At 41.6% G+C, this 23,773-nt stretch overlaps 1 protein-coding gene across 14 annotated transcripts in view; it reads left to right on the forward strand.

Moving 5' to 3' along the window:
• Positions 1–23,773, forward strand: part of NEDD4L (NEDD4 like E3 ubiquitin protein ligase) — a 365,913-nt gene that overhangs the window by 167,815 nt on the left and 174,325 nt on the right. Inside the window, exon 1 of one of the 14 annotated variants that reach the window (XM_009192808.4) lies at positions 13,709–15,092. The exons of 12 other annotated variants lie outside the window; for them this stretch is intronic. The gene's annotated coding sequence lies outside the window, so the exon portion shown is untranslated. Of the gene's footprint in view, positions 1–13,708; positions 15,093–23,773 lie in introns of those variants that run through there. One more of the 14 variants, XM_003914415.5, reaches the window with a different exon arrangement.

The raw sequence follows: 23,773 nt of genomic DNA on the forward strand, positions 1-23,773 counted from the left end.
GAACTTAAGATATGTGGGAGAAATAATGTGCAAAAAATGGAAAGAGCACAAGTAAGAGAAGAGAAACCCGCAGCAGTGAGAAGTAACAGAAATGCTGGCTGAGGTTGGAGGCATTAAGTGTGTGGGTGTTTGTGGGAGGCATGATGGTCTCCTGTTCCTTGACCTCATTGGGCAAATATTACAGCACGAACATACAGGTAGGAATCAATTGCATTCCTTCTGGGTACCTTCACAGGCAGTTGGGGTACACCACTTGCTACAGTGTGATGGAATAAGGGACGATCCAGAGGCGCTCAGTTCTCCCACCCATCCTGTGCACAAGAAAAAGCCCTTTGAGTTGTGTCTCCCGTGTTGTCCTTTGCATTGTGAAAACATACATTTGTTCTCACATCCACTCTTTTCTCTTTAAGCTTTAGCATACGGTTGTTTGCTAAGAATGGAATCAGATAGAATATTTTCACCAGGAAGTGAAATTTGAAGTGCTTGCAAAAGATACAAGGATATCTGGAAGTTCCAACCAGTGCTGTATTATATTTTAACCATGACAAGTAGCTGTATATCATGGAAGTTTGGAAAACAGAGATTGTTCCATTAGATTTTCACAGATGAAAACCAGAGTGCTGTATGGGGGTCAGGCAGAGGGAAATCAACCAAATACCTTATTTTAAAGATTTTTTGGTTTTTTTCTGGGAAATTGGAAAGAGTGCTTGTTTAAAGCCAATGCAGGGTCCTTGAAACTCTCTTACTTGCAGTTCTGGAGTTGTAGTTTCCTCCGTGAAGAATGGGTTAAGGCAGGCAGGGTCATGTGCACAGATGTGAGTGAGGGCGGATGGCCTACAGGGTTGTTACCTCTAGTGCAGCAGGAATATATGAAGGTACTTGGGCTGCCGGTCCTGTGCAGACCAGCCAGTAGGTTTTAAGAGACTTGATAGCCGAGGGTCCCTGGGCCCCGTTCCACCTTTTTAACATTTCTGTGACTTAGTAGCGGCAGTGCCGTGCCCATTCCCCAGTGATGTTTGGTGTACAGTTACACCCTTGGCCGTGCCTCTGCTCTCGCTCACCTGTGTCATCTGACATCTGGCTCTTGATCAGGATCTGAGGTTGCTTAGGCAGGATCCAGTTTGGGTTTTTTGTTCGTGGAAGATGGAATTTTGGACCTTTCCCCCCAAAAGCTGACATAACTTAAAGAGAAGGGAGGTATATTAAGACCAGCTTGACCAACATGGTGAAACCCCACCTCTACTAAAAATATTAAAAAAGCTGGCATGGTGGTGAGCACCTGTAGTCCCACCTACTCAGGAGGCTGAGACGGAGAATCGCTTGAACCCAGGGGGCGGAGCTTGCAGTGAGCCAAGGTCACACTACTGCCCTCCAGCCTGGGTGACAGTGAGACTCCGTCTCAACAACAACAACAACAAGAGCAGAATGATATTATTATTTCCTTACTGGTCTCAGAAACCCTTGGGAACATTAAATGCTTCCCACTACCAAAGAGTACCTGTTATAAGGGGGGTTTAATATAATAGTAACATTTTATTCACTGGGGGGATTCACTAGGGGGAAAGTATTCAGGAACAAAGTGAAAAAATTAAATATAGGACATATGAACATTGTCATTTTGGTTCTGGTCTTTACAAGGACTTATGGTAGCAACCCAAATAGAAGTATTTGCTCTAACGGATAAATTATTAGCACGTTGATTGTTTACATGAGTCAGAGCCTCTAAAATTTGTTCCCATAAGTAGGTTGAGCCTCCTTCTCAGCCTGTTGTCATAGAGTCTAAAAATGGAAACGTGAGTCCAAACTCTTTACAGATCATGAAAAGAATTCTGAATTAGTAGAGCATAAATGAATGTGATTTTATTCGAGTGTCATTTTCAAGTTCCCCAGGCCAGGTTGAGACCTTTTAAGTCATCTAAAATTCCCTGTAGTGAGGATTAAGAAAATAGTAGCAGCTTTGCTTCTGGCCTTAGACAGTTTTCTAATGAGGTCAGAGCCTCTCACCCTGGGAGAGGCAGATTCACTTTGCCCCTTCAGCATTGGATTTTGAGAATTGCTGTCTGAAGCTATCGCATAGACAAGGTCACTTCTTAAAAGGGTACATTTCTGAACCGGGAGAAGGAGTGGGTTCTGAATGACTGGCTCCTCTGATTAACAGAGCTGTATATCAAGCTGTGCTGAAAATACTCCTCATCTGATATATTAGGCCACACTTCTGCATGAGTGAGCTCACGGTCGTGACATGGGAGTGAATCTTTGCTGATTCAGGATCATGGGGTACCTTCGCTTTGGAACGCTGATTCTAGATATTTAATAGCAGTTTTTAAATTAGGCTAAATGTAGTCTGACTGCAGGATTCATTCTAGTGGGAATTTTTTGTTTGCTTGTTAGTTTTTTAAGCCTGAATATGAACCCAAACATTTTTCCCAAACTGTGAAATGAAGAGTGAAAACCTAACAATGGGATAAGAAAGATGATAGATAAGAGATTATTTAATGTTCAAACTCGGCCTGCACTCAGGAAATGGAAGCAATTCCTCCCCTTCCTCCTCCCCCTCCCCCTCCTCTTCCACCTCCTCCTCTCCCTCCTCCTCTTCCTCCTCCACCTCCTCCTCTACATCCTCTACCTCCTCCGCCCCCTCCACCTCCTCCTCTTCCTCTTCCACCTCCACCTTCTCCTCCCCCACCTCTACCTCCTCTCCACCTCCTTATCCTCCTCCTGTCCTCCCTACTCCTCCACCTCCTCCTCCTCTTCGTCCTCCTCCTGTCCTCCCTACTCCTCCTCCACCTCCTCCTCCTCCTGCACCCCTACCTGCCCCCCTCCTCCCCCCCTTCCTGCCCCCTTCCTCCTCCACTTCCTCCTCCTCTACCTCCTCCTCCTCATCTTTCTACACACCCCGCCCCCGCCCCCACTAGGGACAGTTTATTCTTCCCCCTCCTCTTTTAGAATGCCAACAACTAGTCTGTTAGTTCCATTGCTTACTTGCCTTGTGACTCATAACATTTTCATCTGAGGTTTCTTGGTCTTTGTAAAAATTCTAAGCATCGTAGAGCATATCACCTGGAAAAAAGAACTATCATTATTTAATGAAGATTAAAAGTAAAGAATTGAGTCTGCATCCTAAGAAATTAGAAAAAAGATCAACTAAGTCAACAAAAAAATATAAAAACTAGGATGGAGGAATTAGAAGATGATAAGATTTAAAAGTTAAGTAAATCCAATAGCTGGTTATTTGAAATGACCAATAAAGTAAACTCTCATTATCCTAACTCAGGAACAGAAAGAAATCATCCTTACTTAGAACTAGATAATAGGAATGAAAGGCTGGGCATGGTGGCGAATGCCTGTAATTTCAGCTGCTCAGGAGGCTGAGGCCGGCAAATTGCCTGAACCTGGGAGGCAGAGGTTGCGGTGAGCCAAGAGCACTCCATTGCACTCCAGTCTGGGCAACAAAAGCAAAACTTTGTCTCAAAAAAAAAAAAAAAAAGAGAAAGAAATAGATGATAGGAATGAGAAAGGAGACACAGGAGGTATCAGTAGACTTTATAGAAAAACATGACATACAGCCCTGTGGCAACACATTTGAAAATATAGGGCTGACTTCTTAGGAAAATACAAATTACCAAAGTTGATCCAAGAAGCATGGAAAAGTTGAATAGACCAATTACTATAGAAGAGATAGCAAAGGTGAATAAAAGTTACCATTGCGAAAGGCACCAGGAATCCGTGGATTTCCAGCTGCGGTTTTTTGTTTTTGGTTTTTTGGTTGTTTTTTGTTTGTTTGTTTGTTTGTTTGAGATGGAATCTTGCTCTTGTTGCCCGGGCTGGAGTGTAGTGGCGTGATCTCGGCTCACCGCAACCTCCACCTCCCGGGTTCAAGCGATTCTCCTGCCTCAGCCTCCCAAGTCGCTGGGATTACAGGCATGTGCCATCATGCCCAGCTAATTTTGCATTTTTAGTAGAGATGGGGTTTCTCCATGTTGGTCACGCTGGCTTGAAAAAATAGAAAATTTGAGTGTTTTTACTCTTTTAGGACATAGTAAAACATGGAAAGGTTCCCAGTTCATTTTATAAAACCAGCAAAATTTTAATTTAAAAATCTGATGAATTTTAAAAAGTCAATATTATTTATGAAAGTAAATGTAGAAATTTAAAATAATTTATTAACAAATAGACTTTTGAGTGCATCAAAACGCTAAAGCACTATAATCAATAGTTATTTTCCAGTAATACCAGGGTGATTAAATATTAGAAACTCATCACTATCGTCAATTGTTACACAATCATATTGAAGGAGAGGAATATGTGAATAAGTTAGTAGAGGCTAGGAAGCTGTTTGAAAAAGTTTAGTAGCCATTCCTAATATAGTACAATCTGAGAAAGCAAACTAGGAATAAAAATAAATTACTTAAACATAAAAGCCATATGTATGTACACAAACACACACACACACCCCACAGCAGATATTTCCTAAAAGACAAAACACTAAAGCTATTCAATTAAAATTAGATATGAGAGAAGAATCTTATCTTTTACAATTGTTATTTAATATTATCTTAGAGCTTCTTGTGAGTGTAGTAAGACAATGAAATGTTCATATGTCTAGAAATCTCAAGAGCATCTAGTAAAAAATCTAAAATCAACAGAAACAATTGTCAAGGAAGCTGGATAAAAATTAGGTCTCTAGAAATGATCTTTTCTGTGTTTTGAAGACAAGCACCTAAAAATGGAAGTTAAGTATTTCTGTCACAATAGCAGCAGATAACCCAGGAAGACATTGAACTAATACCTGTAACCTTCTTAGTCAAGAATGTGAAATATAATCTAGAGAAATTAAAACACGTAATGCCTGAATATATCTTATTACAAAATTAATGAGTACAATTCTTGTGATTCCAGTTAGAATTTCCAAAGTGGTGGTGGGTTTTCTTTTTAATGGAAGAAAATAATCCTGAAGTCTTTATGGAAGAATAAATACGTACTACCTGAGAGGAGCCAAGAGAAATATGGAAAAGAAAACCAGTGAGGGCAGATTTGGCTTACAAGTGATGACAACATGCTAAGAATAAGAAGTCTTCGTGATCAAAGCAATGTGGTATTGATCCAGAATTACATAAATAGTTCAGTGGAACAGACTAGAGAATCTAGGGCTGTGTCTCATTAAGAGAGTAAATGTATAACAAGATGATAGCTCAGTACTGTTGAGGATGGTACTGGCATAACCAGACCTTTATCTGGAGAGGGGGTTGGGGGACCAGCACAGACCTCTATCTTATATTATAACCAGTAATAAATCCCGGAATCTTCAAACACTTAAATGTAAACAAGCAATTCAACTTTTACAAGAAAATGTAAGAACCTATTTTGTATCATCTTGGAGTGAGGGAGAATGTTTAAGCAAAATTTGATACGCACAAGTCATAAAAAGAGGCACACTTTGAACATATATTTTCTTTTTGTTTATTTTTTGAGATGATCTCACTCTGTCAGGCTGGAGTGCAGTGACGTGATCAGGGCTGACTGCAGCCTTGACCTCCCAGACACAGGTGATTCTCCCACCTCAGCCTCCCACGTAGCTGAGACTACAGGCAAGACCCACTGAATTAGTTCTCATGCTGCTAATAAAGACATACCTGAGACTGGGCAATTTAGAAAGGAAAGAGTTTTCACAGTTTCACGTGGCTGGGGAGGACTCACAGTCATGGTTGAAGGTGGATGAGGAGCAAAGTCACATCTTACGTGTGGCAGGCCAGAGGGTGTATGCAGGGGAACTCCCCTTTATAACCATCAGATCACATGAGTTTTATTCACTACCATGAGAACAGCATGGGAAAAACCTGCCTCTATGGTTCGGTTACCTCCCACCGGGTCCCTCCCATGACACGTGGGGATTATTACAGTTCAAGGTGGGATTTGTGTGGGGACACAGAGCTAAACCCTATCAGCTACCACACCTAGCTAATTTTTTGTGGAAACGGAGTTTTACCATATTGCCCAGGCTGGTCTTGAACTCCTGGGCTCAAGTAATCTGTCCACCTCAACCTCCCAAAGTGCTGGGATTAACAGGCATGAGCCACCACGCCTAGCCTGAATATATATTTTAATATATTTTAAAACTTTTCTATGGCAGAAGTTATGTAATTAAGTCATGGATCAAGGAGGGATGTTTGAAACAGACATGGGGTTACTATCTATAATTTTTTTAAAACTTACAAGTTGTTAAGAAAACCACAGAGGAAAAATGGACAAAGAATATTAATATGGAATCTACAGATAACAAATGCAGACAGCCAGCAAACCTATGAAAAATAGTTCATTTTTGCTAGGGAAGTGCAGATTAAAACAATGAGACATTACTTTAAACCCATTAGATTGGTAAAAATAGAGAAAAATAACACTTTTTGATAGCAAGGCTGTAATAGAAGTGATGAGTGGTAATATTTCTCATAATACTGATGGAAATGTGAATTATCATGGCCTTATTTGAAAAGCAGATGGTCAGTGTATATTAAAATAAAAAACTATTACACCTTTCTTCTAAGCAGCCTTTGTCCTCAGTTATCTGTCTTTTAGAAATAAAAGTATGTGCAAAGTCATATGTATAAGGATGTTTATTGTACCATTATAGTGGCAAAATACTGAAGACATGAAAGTCCATCAGTTGAAAAACGGCCAATTTATGGACTATTTGTACCATGTAATATTATGAGAGAACTAGAGCTGTATCAGAGTTGGCTTTGGAGAAGTTTCTATGAGAACCTGATGAATGAGAAGCAATGTGTAGAAAAATATATAATATCCAGTTGTAAAAGACACATTCCTCCTGTGCCCACATGTGTAAATGTGTGAGTGTGGGGACAAGATGAAAATGTTCATTCTGTATGTTAAGCAGGGAGTGGGTGGAGGTTAATGTGGAATGGTGGGAGAGTGGGGGGGGGGCAGGGATTTCCAAGTCACCCACCAGTGATGAGTGTTAACCACATCCCATTTTTTTTCCTATAAAGGAAGCTGCAGTGCTGTGGTTTGAGGTTAAACATGCTGGCTCCTTCTCTTAGATCTTGATTTGGTTTTTTTGTTGTTGTTGTTGTTTTAATTCTAGTCTGTTCTTGTTTTGCTGCACTGATAATCTTCTTAGATTTTACGAGCATATTAATTGTGCATATTTAACATTCTTCTTTGGTTTATTCTGAGACCCCGTTTGCCTGCCCCTTTGGCATCATCGGCGGTTCTTGGTGGTCTGCCGGTCTTCGTCTTTGTTCCTCCCAGTCGCCTTTTGTTCACTGGAATGAGCCAGGTTGAGGCAATATGTAGGGCCTGGTGGGATGGGCCAGGAGGTGGCCTTTCAGGTGTGCTCATGCATGGCCCTACTTGCTCTCTTGAGCTGCCTGCACTTCAGTCGTGGGACCACATTCCTGCTTCGGCCTGCATGAAATGCAAGGTAGCAATGGGAAAAGCAGAGAGGAAGTGAAGTTTCCTGATAAATCACCTGATTGCTGCCCCAGGGTTAGTCACTCTAGCCCCTTGAATTTCTCGACTCCATCTCTTAACTTGTTTCTTTTGAATTTCCAGCATCTGGAGAATACTGCTTGTATAGCAGCAGTCCCCTGGTTTTGTTTTTCTTTCAACCCAAGCCCATCCCACATCTGTTCCTTTGATGGTACTGTGTCTTGTTTTCCCAAGATTCTTATGGATGTGATATTTAGTCTGAATCAGAGAAAGAGAGAGGTAGAAATGTACACTCAGAGGGCCACTTGGATGGAAACTTCTATTGATCACTCCAAGCCTTAGTGGGATCATCTTTAGAGCAGGGATAATAACAGTGCCTATCTGTTACTGTTAGGGTTACTGCGAAGATTAAAATAGGTGGTGCTCTTAAAAGACTTAGAACAGTGCTATCATATAGTAAGGATTCCGTAAACATTAGCTACTCCGGTTTTGTGTGTGTGTTTTGTTGTTGTTGTCACTGTTGTTTTAAACGAGATCATGCTGGAAATACTAGATTGCAACAGAGCTTTGGGGTTTTTTCCCTAATTAATAGATCTAGGATGTTTTCTGATGGTTGTCATGTTTTTAAAACTCTGTGGTATTTCTTTTTCTTTTCTTTTCTTTTTTTTATTTTGGTTGTTGTTGTTGAGACAGAGTCTCACTCTGTCACCCAGGCTGGAGTGCAGTGACGCCATCTCAGCTCACTGCAACTTCTGCCTCCCGGGTTCAAGTGATTCTCCTTCCTCAGCCTCCCAAGTAGTTGGGACTATAGGCATGCACCACCATGCCTGGCTAATTTTTGTATTTTTTGTAGAGACAGGGTTTCACCATGTTGGCCAGGCTGGTCTGGAACTCCTGACCTCAAGTGATCCATCTGCCTTGGTGTCCCAAAGTGCTAGGACTACAGGCGTGAGCCACCACACCCAGCCTGGTGTTTCTTGATATATCTATGTGTGAGGGTTTCTGTAGCTAAATTCCCATAGTTGAATTCCTGGATCAAAGGACAAGAACATTTACAATGTTTATAGACATTGGGAAATTGCCTTCTGTAGTACTGCACTAGTTTCTTTTTTTTTTTTTTTCTTTTTTTTTTTTGAGACAGAGTCTTGCTACTAGTTTCTACTAGCTGTAGTGGTTGATGAGAGTACCACTTTTTCCCTAGTTCAATATTAACCCATTTTATCAGTCTTTTCATCTTTGACCTTATGGAAGGTAAAAACATCTCATTTTATGTCTTCAATCAGTGAGGCCAAGTATCTCTTCTTGTATTTATAGTTCCATTTTTATCCAGTGCCAACTCACATCCTTCTGTCAGTTTTTCCTTTGACCTATTAATTTTCATTAATTAATAAGAATTATTTGTACAATGGGCAGTTTAACTCCTCATCTGTTGTATGTTTTTCTCATTTGATTCGTTGTGTATCTTGTATAGCACCTTTTAATCTTAACATTGTGCTTTTAAATGTCTTTTCTGTGTTGACTTGGAAAGCTAACAACTACTTACAGCATAATTTCCTTCTGTTAAAAACAAGAAGGGATTTTCCCACTCTAATTGTGAAGATTACACATTTTTCTAAGTCTGAAAAAATTAGAGGAAAAAAAAACAGAAAAAAACAACAGAAAGAACATCAGTCACTCTTAATATTTTGGCATTTTCCTTTTAGTTGTCTTTTAGGAGAGAATGTATATTTGTATTTAGCATCATAACATAGATATAGTCTATTTTGGTCATTTATTCCAATATGTAATATATAACAGTTTCTGAATGTACAATATTCTATTTAATCATATCTGTTGAGAGAAAGGTACTGGGAATATCTTTGTGCAAAACAAGAATTTTTTTTTTTTTTTAAGTTGGATTCTGTTCCTATGATACCTCCCTGGAAATGGGATTACTAAATCAAGGAATATTAGGATTTAAATACCTTTGGTACAGATTGCCAATTTGCTTTCCTAAAGTGTGATACTAGTTTATGTTGCCATCAGCGCAAAGACTCACTGTGCTATCATCAGAAGAGAAGAGAGCTGCCCTGAAGATTTGGGGGAGGAGTGTTTGTAGAGAAGCATATGAAAGTGAGTTTGAGAGGTTTGAGAAGTAGCCAGGAGGTCAGTGGGGCTAGGGGTGGGAGAGAGTTCATGGGGGAGTGCTGGAGATGAAGGTAAAGGAGCCATGGCTCTTTAGGGCTGTGTGGGTGCCAGGGAATGTGCATTTCCTGCTTAAGGTTGTAGTAAGTCAGCCTGGAGAGTTGCAAGAAAGGAGTGGCTTGGTGTGATTTATTGTTGCAAGTGGGAGTGGCCCAGAGGCCAGTTAGGAGGCTGCTGCAGAGGCCTAAGTGAGAGAGGATGGTTTAAACACCAAAATGGTAACATTCAGAATGGAGAGGAGGAGATAGTGGGTCATTAAATGTGGGGATGGAGCCCTTAGGATCTATTGATTGACTGGATGTGTAAGAGAGAAAGGGAAGAGCAGAACTGAGGAGATTTCCTATTGAACTGGCTGGGGGCCACTGAGATGGGACAGATGCGCTGGGGAGCAGTGCGAAGGTGGGATCACTACTCCTTTTAGGTCTAAGACATCCCTTAGACCTCCAAGTGGAGGTGTGAAGATGATGGTAAAGGAGAATGGAGCTCAAAAGAGGGCCAGAGTCATTTGCATTTAGATGGTCTTTATAGCCTAAGGGACTGGAAGATTTCACTAAGGTTGAGGTCTTTCTTTCCTGTGAAAATGTGATCAGGATCCTAAGTAACAGCCCTAAAAATTAAACATTAGGAACACAAGGTTTCATAAATTAGGAACTGTCTGTAAGCTGCCAGGTTCTAAATGCTTTGAGGATATAAATTTGGGTCTTGTCAAATGCTTTGAGCAGAAGAGGTGCATCATATTGTGTTTACTGAATGGTGTTTAAAGATTCAAGAGACCTTTCCCCCTTCTTGACGAAACAATTTGCCTTTCAGATGCTTTGATATAGTGAGTTGATTGTAGGACCTTATGAAGCATGCAAACCACACATTGTCCTTTTTTGTAAGGCATTGGAAGAAAAAGCGAACGTGAGTTAGGAGGGGTTTAAGACCGTGTGAGGAAATTCAAGCCTATGTTGTTATCACCAAACCTTGCCTGTGTTATGTAAAGATTTTTGCCTGTGTCATGTTATCTTTGTTTTGTTCAATTTATTCCTCCCCCTCCAAGTGTCCTAGTTTCTCCTCTACTGTAGCTGGTTTTGAACAAAATAGAGAAACTTGGGTCTCCTCCACCCTCAGCATCTGAATTCTTCTCATTTGGTTACTCACTGTGTTAAAATAAGTGATATAGTACATTCTTAGCAGTTTGTTTATTTTTAATTTTATTTTTTATGGAGAGAGGGTCTCGCTCTGTCACCCAGGAGTGCGGTGCCATGGTGCGATTGCAGCTCACTGCAGCGTTATGACTCTTGGGCTCAAGTGATCCTCCTGTCTTAGCCCCCTGAGTAGCTGGTATTACAGGTCCGTGCCACCATGCCCAGCTAATCTCAGCAATTTTTATTTTAGATATTGGAAAAGATAAAACATAAAAGCATTAATCTACCTGGAGAGCCACATAGCCACCGGGATATAAATTAGTTACCATTTAATTTTATTTCTGTCCAGTCCTTTGGCTATATTTCTATTTATGTGCATGGAAATAGCTTATGAATTTGGAATCATACTATGATATTTTTTAGAATGATGCTTTTTAAACTATTTTATGGTAAGCATTTTATGATAGCTTGTAATGTTATTTTAAAAAACATACTTTTCGAAGGCTGCAGAGTATGGATAAATTCATGATGACTTTTTAGAGGAAAGTATCAAGATGATCTTACTAACAAATCCTAAGATTAAAAACAAGAGCAAACAAAATACAAAAACTGAACCATCTTTGAAATACTATAAAATTCAAATTTTATGTTCTTAATAAAATCCTGTTTTGAATGAAGTCAGTCTTCATGCTTTTCTTATTCCTTTTGGCTGTGTTGCCTACAGGTGAGTTAACTGTTTTTATATACTTCCTTTGCTTTGCATTGGAACAAGCTGATCCATTGTGACCCTTTGTGGTATTTCATAAAACCACACCCTAAAAACCGCCCAGTCTTTTAAGTGTAGTCAACAGTATTGAGCAATTTTTTGAGTAATATTGTTGGAAGTGTTAGGTGCCATCCAACGATGGCTTATTACTTACATTTAAGTGTAAGTAATATACAATTAAAGGAATGTCTTGACTTTTTAACTTCATTTTGAAATTTGAGTTTAGAAAAAAATCCAAGGGATAAGAGCAAGAATGAAAGTATCCTCTCCTACTGCCAGACTTCTGGGAGACCCACCCCTGGTCTTCCCAGGTGTCCCTTCAGTGACCTTGTTGGTCGGCGAGGGCTGTGGAAAGTTCTAGGGAGGCTGCTCGTCCCTCCTCTCCTTTTGCTTATTGCATTCTGCCCAGATTATAAAACTGAAGTATCTGTCTTAAGACACCAGCAACTTTTTCTTCATCAAATCCAGACCTATCGAATCCCCCACAACCAAGAATTACCCAGCCATAGAATGTCAGTAGTGCCCCGGTAAAAGAAAGCTGGTTTTAGACTTACTCTCAGAACCTGGCCATCTTCCATGGGTTATCCTGATAATCTGCATCCTTGTCTCTTTTCACTATAGCCTGGTGATCATGGCGGCAGTTTTCATTTTGGGACACTGGTGAGGTTAGAATAGCTTCAGCCTTCCCTCAGTGAATAGTATTGTGGGGGCAGGGGTGGTAACACTGTGTTGGAGCTGGTATGAGGGTTGAGTCCACTCTCTAGCCTCTGTCGATAGATCATGGCACTGCTTTGGTTGGGCCCTAATTTTCTCCTCTAGACAAAAGGAATTGAACTAAGACTTCCAGCATTCCCTCCAGGCTTACCATGTTTTCATTTGGTACTGATAGTCACTGACTCTTTTCCAGTTGCATTGTTAATGCAAGTTTGGCAGAAGCTGATTTCTCTGGGTTAGAGAAAATGACATAGGTGGCAGGGAGGTGGATGTACACCATTTGTTTGATCAGTTTGCCTAGAATGGAAGTGGCAGAATTGGAGTTGGAAAGATCAAATGTAGCCTTTTCTTCCTTCCAGAATGAGGTTTTTTCCATGCACTTTTTTGAGGCAGAACCTCATGGGACAAGGCAAAAGTGAGCATACTTAAGTGAAGTGTATGCTGATGGGGGAATGGTTATTAGAAATGTCAATTGTCTCAATTTTTTAATATCAATTTTCAGAGGGAGACAATTGTTTAATTAGTGTTGTAGTTGTTTGCCAGGGCTGTCATAACAAAGTAGCACAGATTGGGCGGCTTAAATACTACGAATTTGTTTTCTCAGGGCTCTGGATGTCCAGAGCCTGTGATGAAGCAGGGTTGGCTTCTTCTGCGGCCTCTCTTCTTGACTTGCAGATGGCTTCTCTGGGTCTTCCCGGGTCTTCTGTGTACCTGTCTGTGTCCTAATCTCCTGTTCGTATAAGGGCACAGTCATATTGGATTGGAACCCACCTACTAACCTCATTTTAACTTAATTATCTCTTTAAATACCCTCTCTCTAAATACAGTCACAGTCTGAAGTGTTGAAGACTTCAACATAGGAATTTTGGGCAAATACAATTAAGCCCATCACAGTGAGGTAACATTTGGTAGGACATGTAGATGCTTTTTATCTTTAAGGGAATAGGCAAATTGTTAAAAATAAATAAAGAAAAACTTGTTCAACTTGTTTAGGTACATTTTCTTATAGTGTATTGTGGTTCTTATTTTTTTAACCTTCCAGCTAGTGTGTAAGTTGGAAACATTGTAGCTTAATTTGATAGTTTTAGACATAATCAAAGATGATGGAAATCCTGTTCTTAAATTTAGGCTATTCAGCACTTGTGTATCCTCAACTGCTGAAGACTAAAAACTTGAGATGTTCCTCTTGTTTTAAGAATTTGACTGAAAACGGGCTGGGCACCATGGCTCATGCCTATAATCCCAGCACTTTGGGAGGCCGAGGTGGGTGGATCACTTGAGGCCAGGAGTTCCAGACCAGCCTCGGCAACATGGCAGAACTCTAAAAATACAAAAATTAGCGGAGCGTGATGGCTCACACCTGTGGTCCCAGCTATTCAGGAGGCTGAGGCACAAGAATTGCTTGAACCCCAGAGGCAGAAACTGTGTGAGATTGCACCACTGCACTCCAGCCTGGGTGACAAAGCGAGACCCTGTCTCAAAAAAAAAAAAAAAAGACTGAAAATGGTTGACACTGTTCCCCTGTCTTCAGGAGGGTGAATGTTTCTAGTTGAACCCTGGTGCCCACTTGCTCCTCTAAGCCTTCAGCAATCCTCCCAGCCTCTAGGGGAGATCCGTTCATCTTCCCCCCACCTCTGGAAATCCCAGTGTTTGAGCACTGTGGGGAAATGCAAGTCTAGTTTACAGGGTTTCTCAGCTGACATGCCAGGAACACTTCACAAGCAAGCATGCCACCAAATTTGAGTGCAAGTAGAAAGTGAGCTGTTTGCTACAACTGGGGACACTTCCTATTAGAGCCACATCTGCTGGGGTGGAGGGCTGCATGGGTTGGAGAGTAGGGTGTGACTTCTTCCAGCAAGAGGAAAGAGAAGTAGCATAGTGCCCGTCACAGGGAGAGAGCACATGTTTGACTTGCTCTTGGAATTTCCATAGAGTAAGGGTGGTCAGGTTGCCAGACTACCCCTCAAACGAGGACATGGTGCTGCTGGGTCCCAGGGTAGAGCCCTGCTAGCACCTTCAGGGCCCTGATTTACACCTGAGGACACACAGCTGGGATCTGAAAACTGGGATGCAGAGTAGAGACTGCGGATTTGCAGGGCGGGGCTGCCTCTCATCTGACACAGAATCCTCTGTTGATCCTTTTTGGGGTTGTAGTTCGTATCATAGTTATTTTTGTTCCTGCTTTTTTCCCCTCTTCAAGACTTTAAGCTTTTGGAGGGCCAGGAAGTTGTGTTCCCATCTGCCGAGTGGGGGGGCCTCGAAGGCCAGAACCTCAGAATGTAGAAGCTGAGTTAGTTTGTGGAAGGGTGAAGGGCTGACCTCTACTGTTGGAGATGCCAAAATCTCTGATCTGGCTTTAAATAAGCGAAACAGCCCCACCAGACATAGTCATCCTCAAAACCTCGTGACCTCTGTTATTGCCCATCCTGTGTGGTAAGCCCACTGAGGACTTCACTTGGAGATGCTGCAGGAACAACTGCAGGGAACCTGGAGATAAGGCCCCAGGTGATGATGTAAGCTAATTGCTGAGCTGGGTGGAGTTACTTAACCTTATGGTAGGGGGTGGAGCTTGACGCAACTCCCTCTTCCACCAACAAGCATTTATTTCTACCTGTCATTAAAGTGAATCATCAGTATAAGTAGCGAGCTGGGTGCATTCCTTCTCAGTTGTGTTAAAACTTGCTGGTATTCCCCCGGTGTCAGCAGAGGTGTGTACAGACACCGCTTTAAAACTGGGAAGGAGGAAGACAGGGCCAGGGAGCCGGAGGGTCACCGAGGTAAATTTCGAGCAGCGCTAGCCCAGCTGAACACTTTCCAGCCTTGTTTTTCATCAGCCTTGAGGAAAAGTATAGGTAAGAACAAAGACACCACTGTATGTTTGTTATATGAATGCGTAACATCTGTTCTTGGTGTGAGTTTGATGTTGGTGTAATACTGTTTTTATGTCAGCAGCATAGTTCTAGCACATACCAAGATTTTCCATTTTAAATGCTTTTTGGTGTTCGGAGTTAGCTATAATTGGTCAATTTTACTCTCCTTATGTATAAAAAGAATGACAGGCAAAGAATGAGCCTTGAAAAGAATTGGGATCTGTGTTCTGATCCCCTATTCTTTGCTTCTTATCTTTCTTGACTATTTAGAAAAATGTACAGCCTTTCTTTCAAAAACCAAAGCAATAATACTTTTATTTTTGAAAATAATGGAAAATAGAGACCACTGAAGTTCTATGAATGCTGTTTTCTGTTTTAGAAATCACAGGTTGAGGAGGAAACAGTTGTGTTTTCCTTCCTGTTCTGTTTTGAGTCTCAGTATTTCTGACTTAGAAGCCTCCTGGAGAAGAGGGAGATACCAGCTCTACTTGGTTTCAAGTGAAATACCATGTTAGGCCATAAAATAGTTTGCTTGGAGAATAATTCATGTCTTATATCTGAATTTTTGTTTGGTAGCAACAGAAATCTTTTTGTTCCTTAGTATGAGTAATTTGGCTTACATGATTTAGACTAAATTTTATTATATTTTTTGTTTGGGAAAACAAAAGTCAAAGCCCAGAACATATTCAACTGAATTTTTCCTTCAGGTTTTCTATCATTTTCCCACCCTTCCTACTCACACACGTAAATATGCTGAATGATTAACACGTGATTTTTGTTTCTTTACTGTCTCATTTTGTGGTGATTCATGAACTGTTAGTTAACTGGTTATAGTGTATCCATATGTTGGCAAAGCTTGAAATATATGAATGCAGGCCACACCTTCCTATTAATGAGCCAGGTTACTTTCAGTCAAGTATTTCTGATGTCATTAAGTGTTAAGATGGCTGGAATTCTAAGACAATAAAAATGTATCAACAATATGAAATATCAAAGCCTACAGTCAAATCTGAGTTATTCTTTAGTACTTATTTCATAGCTACTCTTTAATATTTATTCTTTAATACTTATTTCACATTGAAAAGTACTTTACACATGTTTGAATGAAATATTGCCAGTGAAAGAAACAAAAGGAAACAAATAACTCTGTAAGGGAAGAGGGATTTTAAAGTACGTTTGTGCTGGCCCCAGGCTGGTGAGTTTCATTACTGTAATGACCAGGAAGAGAAAGAATGGCCACAATGGTGGGTGCTGACCTTTTTTTTTTTTTTTTTTTTTTTTAAATGTCTGTAAGGAGCACAAGTTGAACTTTAATTCTTGTGGGAATCTAGTAAGATGATGGTGAAGTCAAGAAGAGAGGAAGAAGAAATGCTTTTTATTTAGTTAAGAGGAAGTAAACATCTGTACTAGTTACAGATGTTATGCCTTAACCTTTTTCATTCCTATCATTTTTATGAAAATTTATTGCAACTAAGTGTTGATTTAAAACAACACGTTTGGGACATTTTCTTATCACTGTGGAATATAATGAAAAGATATAAAATGAAGGCAGGTATGAAATTATATGAATTCTGCTACTTGAGTATAGAAGTTTTATTCCAAAGTGGTTTGTTTGGTGGATGTGGTGATGGTGGGGGGCCTCTATGTACTTATTAAGGCAAGTGATGGGACAGGAGCTTTTGTGGTCTGACGGTTCTGTTGGGATGGGAGGCTTGTTTGGGATTTTTATGTTTCATTCCAGGCAATGTTTTTTTGTTTTGTTTTGTTTTGTTTTGTTTTTGCCTGTACTTCTTAGGGTTTTACCAAGTCAATTTTCATGTGAAGCCATTTTCATATTGTTTCTTTCACCTTGATGGAAATCTTTTCCTTCTTATGTGCTTTGAGTTAAGTATGATGTAATGTGCTAGTAACATAGACGGGGCTTTCCTTTCTACAGGTGGGCTTGACGTGAGCCTGCCACTCACTCACCTTGAATCACGGAGGTTTCAGAGGCTGTTGGCCTTCAGGGCATGGCAGAAGCACGTGTTCTCAGCTGTTTTCTGAGTCTATCTTGACTGCCTTCCCAGTGGCCCAGAATTCCCCAAGGGTCACTCAACATACCCTCATCTACAGTAAATATTTGTGCTTCCTCTGTACCTGGCCTGGTTTTCTCAGTACCCAGGAGCACAGGTGGGCAGTGGGATGTGGGCAGGCGGTACCCAGATGCCCTCCCACAGGGGTCACAGGGAGCACCTGGGCACTTCCTGCCGAGACCCCCCTGCCCTTCAGACTAAGTGGAAACAGAGATCCGGGAGTCCAGTGGACTCTGGAGTTTCATAGAATACATGGAAAACGCACCGCTTTCAGTGATGTAAGCTGTCTTGTTCACTTCACTATTACTCATCTGGCCTGCAGCAGGCGAGAGGATCACATGCAATTATAAACAGCCTCCTCTGACTAAGGCCAGTGACTGGAAACCCTGTCATGTTATCAGAGGTCATTTGGTCATAGATTCTTGGGCAGAAGCCATTGAAAGTCCCGGGGGTGTGATCTTTGAGCCTTTGCCAATGCTAGGGTTTGACCCCTTTTAGCTCAATTAACTGGATCCAGGAGTTTATTCTGGCCGAGATCTGCCATGCTAAGTTGACAGGCTTGAGACTGGAAGGAAGTGTCTAACTTCATTAGAGGAAATGGCATGGCAGGCTTTAAGGCATTTTGATACACTTCACTTTTTCTCTCTTGCCCTGTTTTGTTGAGGTTTTCAGGGCTGTAATTGTACCTGAGGTTAATCAATGAGGGATCTATCTGAAAGGAATTTGTTCTCTTTGGACACTGTCCTGTGTGGTATTATATTTGTGTAACTATTTAGTTTAACTCATTCAAAAGGCTATTTAAGTCACTTGCTCTGTTCATTACTTGAAAACAAGTTGTCTTCTCTTTATTCTTTTAGTCAGTTACCAAATATGTCTTAAGTGTCTCTTGTGCTAGACATTGAGGGGCACTTCCTTCTCCCTTTCACTTGTCTGTTTTTGTTGAGCTACATTTTTCCTTAAGGCTGATTGTTCTTTTCCTCCTGCTTTTGTTTTCATTTGATTTGTTTATTTATATTTAAATATGTACTTTAACAGTCTTGAAGCATTGGACTGAATGAGGATGGTGATCAGATTGGGAAAATGCCCCTTAATTTTGGTTTAAAAAATTAATTTTCATTAAATTATTTATGTATTGATAGGGGCCACCCACTCCAGGTGAGTGGTTTCACTGTGTGTATGGCAGAGGAATGCTCTGTGTCTGGAAAAAACAAGTAACTTAGCTTGAAATATTAGGAAAGCTGAAGAGTACAAGTGTCAGAGAGAAGGGGGTATTGGCGGGGAAGAGAATGAGAAGACAAGACACAGTCAGGGCCCTGTCACCCATGTGGAACTGCGGGTCCCTGGAGAGATGATGCATTTATCCCTTTTTAGAGATAAAATTTGCCATTAAAATTTGATCTTGAGCATGACACAGAACTGAAAGCTTTGATGACAAAGCCAGCATCTCAGTTTAGCAATAACCAGGTTAGGGGGAAAAAACCCAGAAACTCAGCGGTGAGATTCAGCTCAGCAGTGTGGGCGGGGCAACCCACTGTCCCGCTTGGGCGGGGAGCAGCCCCAGCCACTTCGTCTGCCGGATCCTAGGTTTTATCTGCTTCACAATTCAATTTCCTTTTTGTTATGCTTGTGCACATCTATATTTGGCTTTGCTTCTTATTTTTTAAGAGAGGGGAGAAGTGTGGGCAAGGTAAAATGCAGCTTGCAAGCTCCCAAATGGCAAGTGCACCAGTTAGAGTCTAAGTGGCCTCCCAACCTCACGGTGAAATTCATTTATTCAGCAAATACGGACCAAGCCCCTCAGGGACCACTGCTCGAGATACCAGTGCAAATAGAAGAGGCCAAGGGCACATTAGGACCTGAGCCAGTGGCCTGCACAGCCATCTGTGACCACTTACCTCTCTGCTTGCAGGGAACTTCAGCCTGGTGGAGGAGACCCATAATAGCCAAGTCAACTGATAATAGAATTAGTAGTAGTGTTGGGGGACATAAGGAAATCAGGGTAAGGCCATCAGAATTGCATGGGTGGATCATCTTTTGAAAGACAGCACAGTTTTGTTTTCTTCTGCCATGGTATCTCCTAACATTTTCCAGTGTGTCTATTTTTGGTTAATAGGAAAGTCGTGGCTAACACTTGGTTAGTGGCTAAAAGAAGAAAAAAAAAAACAACTTTTAGAAACCTTTAAAAATATCATTCTTATCGAAAACTATAAACTCTTATGTCTAGAAGGGTAAGTGGTCATTGATCTTGGAGCAGAATGAATGGATATTTCCTGGAAAAAAAATATATATCCACTCATCAAAGACACTCAAGTCTCTTCTCATCTAATCAATATTGGAAACTAGGAATATCCACGCCTATGAAATATCCTCAAAGAGAATTAATTATTCTGCCCTCTAAGAGGTATAGCAGTTTAGACATAGAAGTAAAGGCCTGAAATTGCGACTGCACCATTGAGGGCAGAAGTGCCCTTTATCTCCTAGTTTTGTCGTTTGCCAAATGCAGTTGTGTGAGACTAAGTGACCTCCAATAGCAGAGCTCTGTGTTTTCTCCCCCACCCCCAAGTCAAAATTGATTATAGCAGCCCATCAAACCAGGCCTGGCAAATGATTTTTTGCAACTATAGGATAAATCCTGAGGGGGAGGGATGAATGTGAACGCATATGCAGAGCAACACAGTCATGACACCATTCTATTACTTCTTAATTTCTTAAACTTAGCACCACTGAGAATAAAGCTGTCTTTTCTGAACTTCTCAAGTGAGCAGGAGCATGAGTTCCTGTGCTGTGCTTGGGGACAGGGAAGGCTTTGGGACCTACTGTGGTCTTAAGTCTGAGCAGTGCTGATAGCCTCGGCTCACCGAGTGCTGGGCGCTGTGCTAGAGGGTGTACAAACCTCGCATCTCATGAGGCCTCACTGCTACAGCTGATAGAGATGACATCCTGTTGTTTTTAGTTGCACATGGCAGAGCTGGAAAACAAACCAGGGTGTGTCAGACTCCAGAGCGCATGCCCTCCGTGATGCTGCTGTGTTACCCTAAGTCAAGTCAACCAAGGCATCCATTTAAAAAAAAAAAAAATCTGATCTTTGTCAAATATTCAATTGTTGTATTTCTGTTAGAGTCTGCCTTTCCAGTGAGCCATAATATATTTCCTTCAAGCGGCTACTCACGGATTTCACAAAATCAGGTGCCTGCCCTGCAGCCTGTATCTGCCTCCACGTCCCCACATCAGTCCTCCTTGCTGTGCTTCCTGTCTCTTTAGTTTTTATCATCTTCTAACACTGTGAACTTTAGTAATTTATTCGGTATTGTTTGCTACCTGTCTCCCCTTGGTAAAATGTAGGCTCCACAGAGGTAGGGAGTTTTGTCCGTTTTCTTCCCTGGCACATCTCAGATGCCTAAAACAACCATGCCAGACATGTAGTGAAAATTTGTTGAATGAAGAAATAGGAGAAGAGAAGCAGACCGCGGAGCCTTAGGAGGGTCTGTGTAAGGGAGTCTCCAGGCAGTCTTCCTGGGGGTGTCCTGAAGGACCGCATGATCCTAATTTTGGTCAGTGTGGAGGCTGTGGTTTCTTCTGAGCTGTCCGTATTTGGAGGTGAGTTGTCCGCAGGTCACCTTACCCCACCTTTACGCATTAGTAAGATGAAATTCGCTGGGTGGCTCGTAGGACTGTGCGGTCAGTCTAATTACCAGACATCTCTGCATGCTCTGTCTAAGGGCTGGAGTCTGCTTTCCTTGCTTCTCTTCTAGAAAGAGGTCCACAAGGGATTAGCCATGTGCAGTTCCACCTGTTGCTCATTGACCCAGTGAGTGTTTTACCCACTGTGGGTTTTTCCTACCTAATTGCCCCTCTGGTTTTCAGTGTTCAACATGCTGCAGTTACATGTTCTGCTGTGGTTTTACTTAGCTTAATCCTTTACTAATTGCCTCTTGTTCAAACTCCCTAAGAGCAGATTATCCTTCTCTTTCAGCTTCTGCTCCATTGCTATTGAACTTCTTTTTTTCAGTCATGACATCAGAAAAATAACCAAGTGAGAGTTTGATGATAATAGCAAGTAAGGCTATTTTATTTCTATCCAATTTACCCCAAATTTAAGCAGTATTACACCTTAAAATAATAGCGCTGGCTCTTGCCCAGCATATGAAAGCTATATGCTTCATGACAGACAGATATTTTCCAGTATCTACTTACCATAAATCTCAAGATTTACCCTACCCCACTCCAGCCATTACCCCCTTTCCCATTTGCCTAACCTGCCCAAGGGCCATCTCAGTGCCCTGTAAAGCAATCTTTGTTGCAGACCCACTGCATGACTGGAATGTGATGCACACAAGTGACCAAGGCATGGCCCTGTTCACAAGGAGCTTCCAGACCGATAGCAGAAATGGACACAGAACTAAACAACTGCACCACTGATAGGCTTCTGCCAACAGGAGTGGAGCTTGAGGGCCGGGAAGCCTTCCCAGAGGCACTGGAGCTTGTTTTAACATGATGTGCATGCCGGGTCCAGGCGGGGCGTTTCTAGCGGAGGAGAAAGCATGCTGTGCTCTGAGAACTAAAAGTCATAGTTGCTCCACTTGGCACCATGTATAAGGCACATGGAAGATGGCACTGGAGGGGCATGCAGGGGCCCGAGCTGGGCAGACCGTGTATGCCACAATAGTTTGTTGTAGGTTACAAAGAACCAGTGCAGAGTGGATGAAGCTTAGGCTATTTGGTTAGTAATTTGGCTGCATTGACAAGATATGGAAAACAGGAGATTGGGACTTTCCGTGATTTTTATCCTCAAGGTGCTTAATCAATGAGGTTGGGATGGCCGGAGGGGCCCTCATTTGCTTGCCTGGTGCTCAAGCCTGAGGTCCTGGTCTTTAATAGTCAGGGAGGTGTGTGTGGAGGCAGGGTGTGAGCTCCCTCCAAGGAAAGCTGTTGCGTGAAAAGAGGCCCAGGATGAGCGTTGGGGAGTATCCACATACAACTTGATATTCCTAAGGTCTCCGTTCTTTATGGGAGAGCCCATGCACCCTTCCACACTTGGAATTCGTTGCAAAGTGAGTGGTATTCGAGCTTCTTTAGTCTTGCTACTCCCACCAGCTGTATTGGCATCACCAGGGAGCTTGTTAGAAATGCAGGTTCTTGAGGTGCAGCTCACACCTACCCAATCAGACTATATTTTAACCAGATCCCAGGCAATCCCTGTGCACATGAAGTGCTAGAACACTGCTCTGCGGTAAAACGACTTTGCTAACCATGGAAGAGGGTGATTTTTTTCCCCTTCTCCTTTTGTGTTTTTTTGTAGGACTTATTTACCTTTTAGAATTTTTTCAGAATTATAGACTGCAGAATATATACAGTGTCAATGCATTAGCAATTAATAAGTGATGTTTGGCTAGAACACATAGTTGTCTCCACGCAAATGCCATTTCTTACATTGAGACGGCACATGTCTGGTTAGGGTTTGGGCTCACTTGTGAGGAGCCATGCAGCAGGCAGGCATGCTCCCAGGACGTTGGTTGCTGAGGTCTCAAACTGCTGCCCAGCATAGCGGATGGCACGGTGACAAAGTCTCCCTGTGCACCCTCACATTGCCTGCAGTAATCTATCACACTTTTTGTCCCCTAAAGACCTAGTTTGGGGGGCACTCATGTCTCCGTTTGTGCTGATGCTTGCTGCATCCCCAGGTGGCACTTACTTAATATAATTGTCATTGCTCTTTAATATTATCTCATTCCACATCAGCTGCACAAAAATTTGAGGTTAATTACAACAAATGTTTTCTCAATCATTATTATTGAGAGCTGTTTAATAGTTTATTTGGTGTGTGAAGATTCGCATCTAGATTGAGGCTTATACATCTTCATTTAAGGAAAGCTTTTTTGGGCCGGGCGCGGTGGCTCACGCCTGTAATCCCAACATTTTGGGAGGCTGAGGCGGGCGGATCACAAGGTCAGGAGATCAAGACTATCCTGGCCAACATGGTGAAAACCCATCTCTACTAAAAATACAAAAATTAGCTGGGCATGGTGGTGGGCACCTGTAGTCCCAGCTACTCAGGAGGCTGAGGCAAGAGAATTGCTTGAACCCAGGAGGCAGAGGTTGCAGTGAGCTGAGATCGCGCCACCACATTCCAGCCTGGACGACAGAGTGAGACTGTGTCTCAAAAAAAAAAAAAAAAAAAAAAAAAGCTTTTCAGGTTGGAAAAATATCAACAGCAGACATACAAAAGCATGAAAAATGACACTAAGAATGTAAGCAACTGGAAACAAAAATTATAATGGTGCATAGTGAGCTGAAGATTCATTTTTAAATGTGAACTCCACTTTCAATTTGTAAGTGATTACCAACAGCCTCATCAGGGTTTCTGGAATTAAATGTTTTATTATTTTCTCCCAAAGTTAGTCCTCAAACATTAGTATTTCTTGTGTCCTTTTGATTTGAATATTTGTTTTTAACTAAACACAAGGGTATCAGCTCTATAAGTCAGTTAATATGTTTATGCTTTTAGTTAATCAAAAGTGATTCATGATTTCAGTTTTTGGTATCAGGTAAAGTTGCAGAAATGAGGTTCACTGTGAAACAACTTCTTTTTTT

The sequence above is a fragment of the Papio anubis genome, chromosome 19 (assembly GCF_008728515.1).
Source record: "Papio anubis isolate 15944 chromosome 19, Panubis1.0, whole genome shotgun sequence".
Lineage (NCBI taxonomy): Eukaryota > Metazoa > Chordata > Mammalia > Primates > Cercopithecidae > Papio > Papio anubis.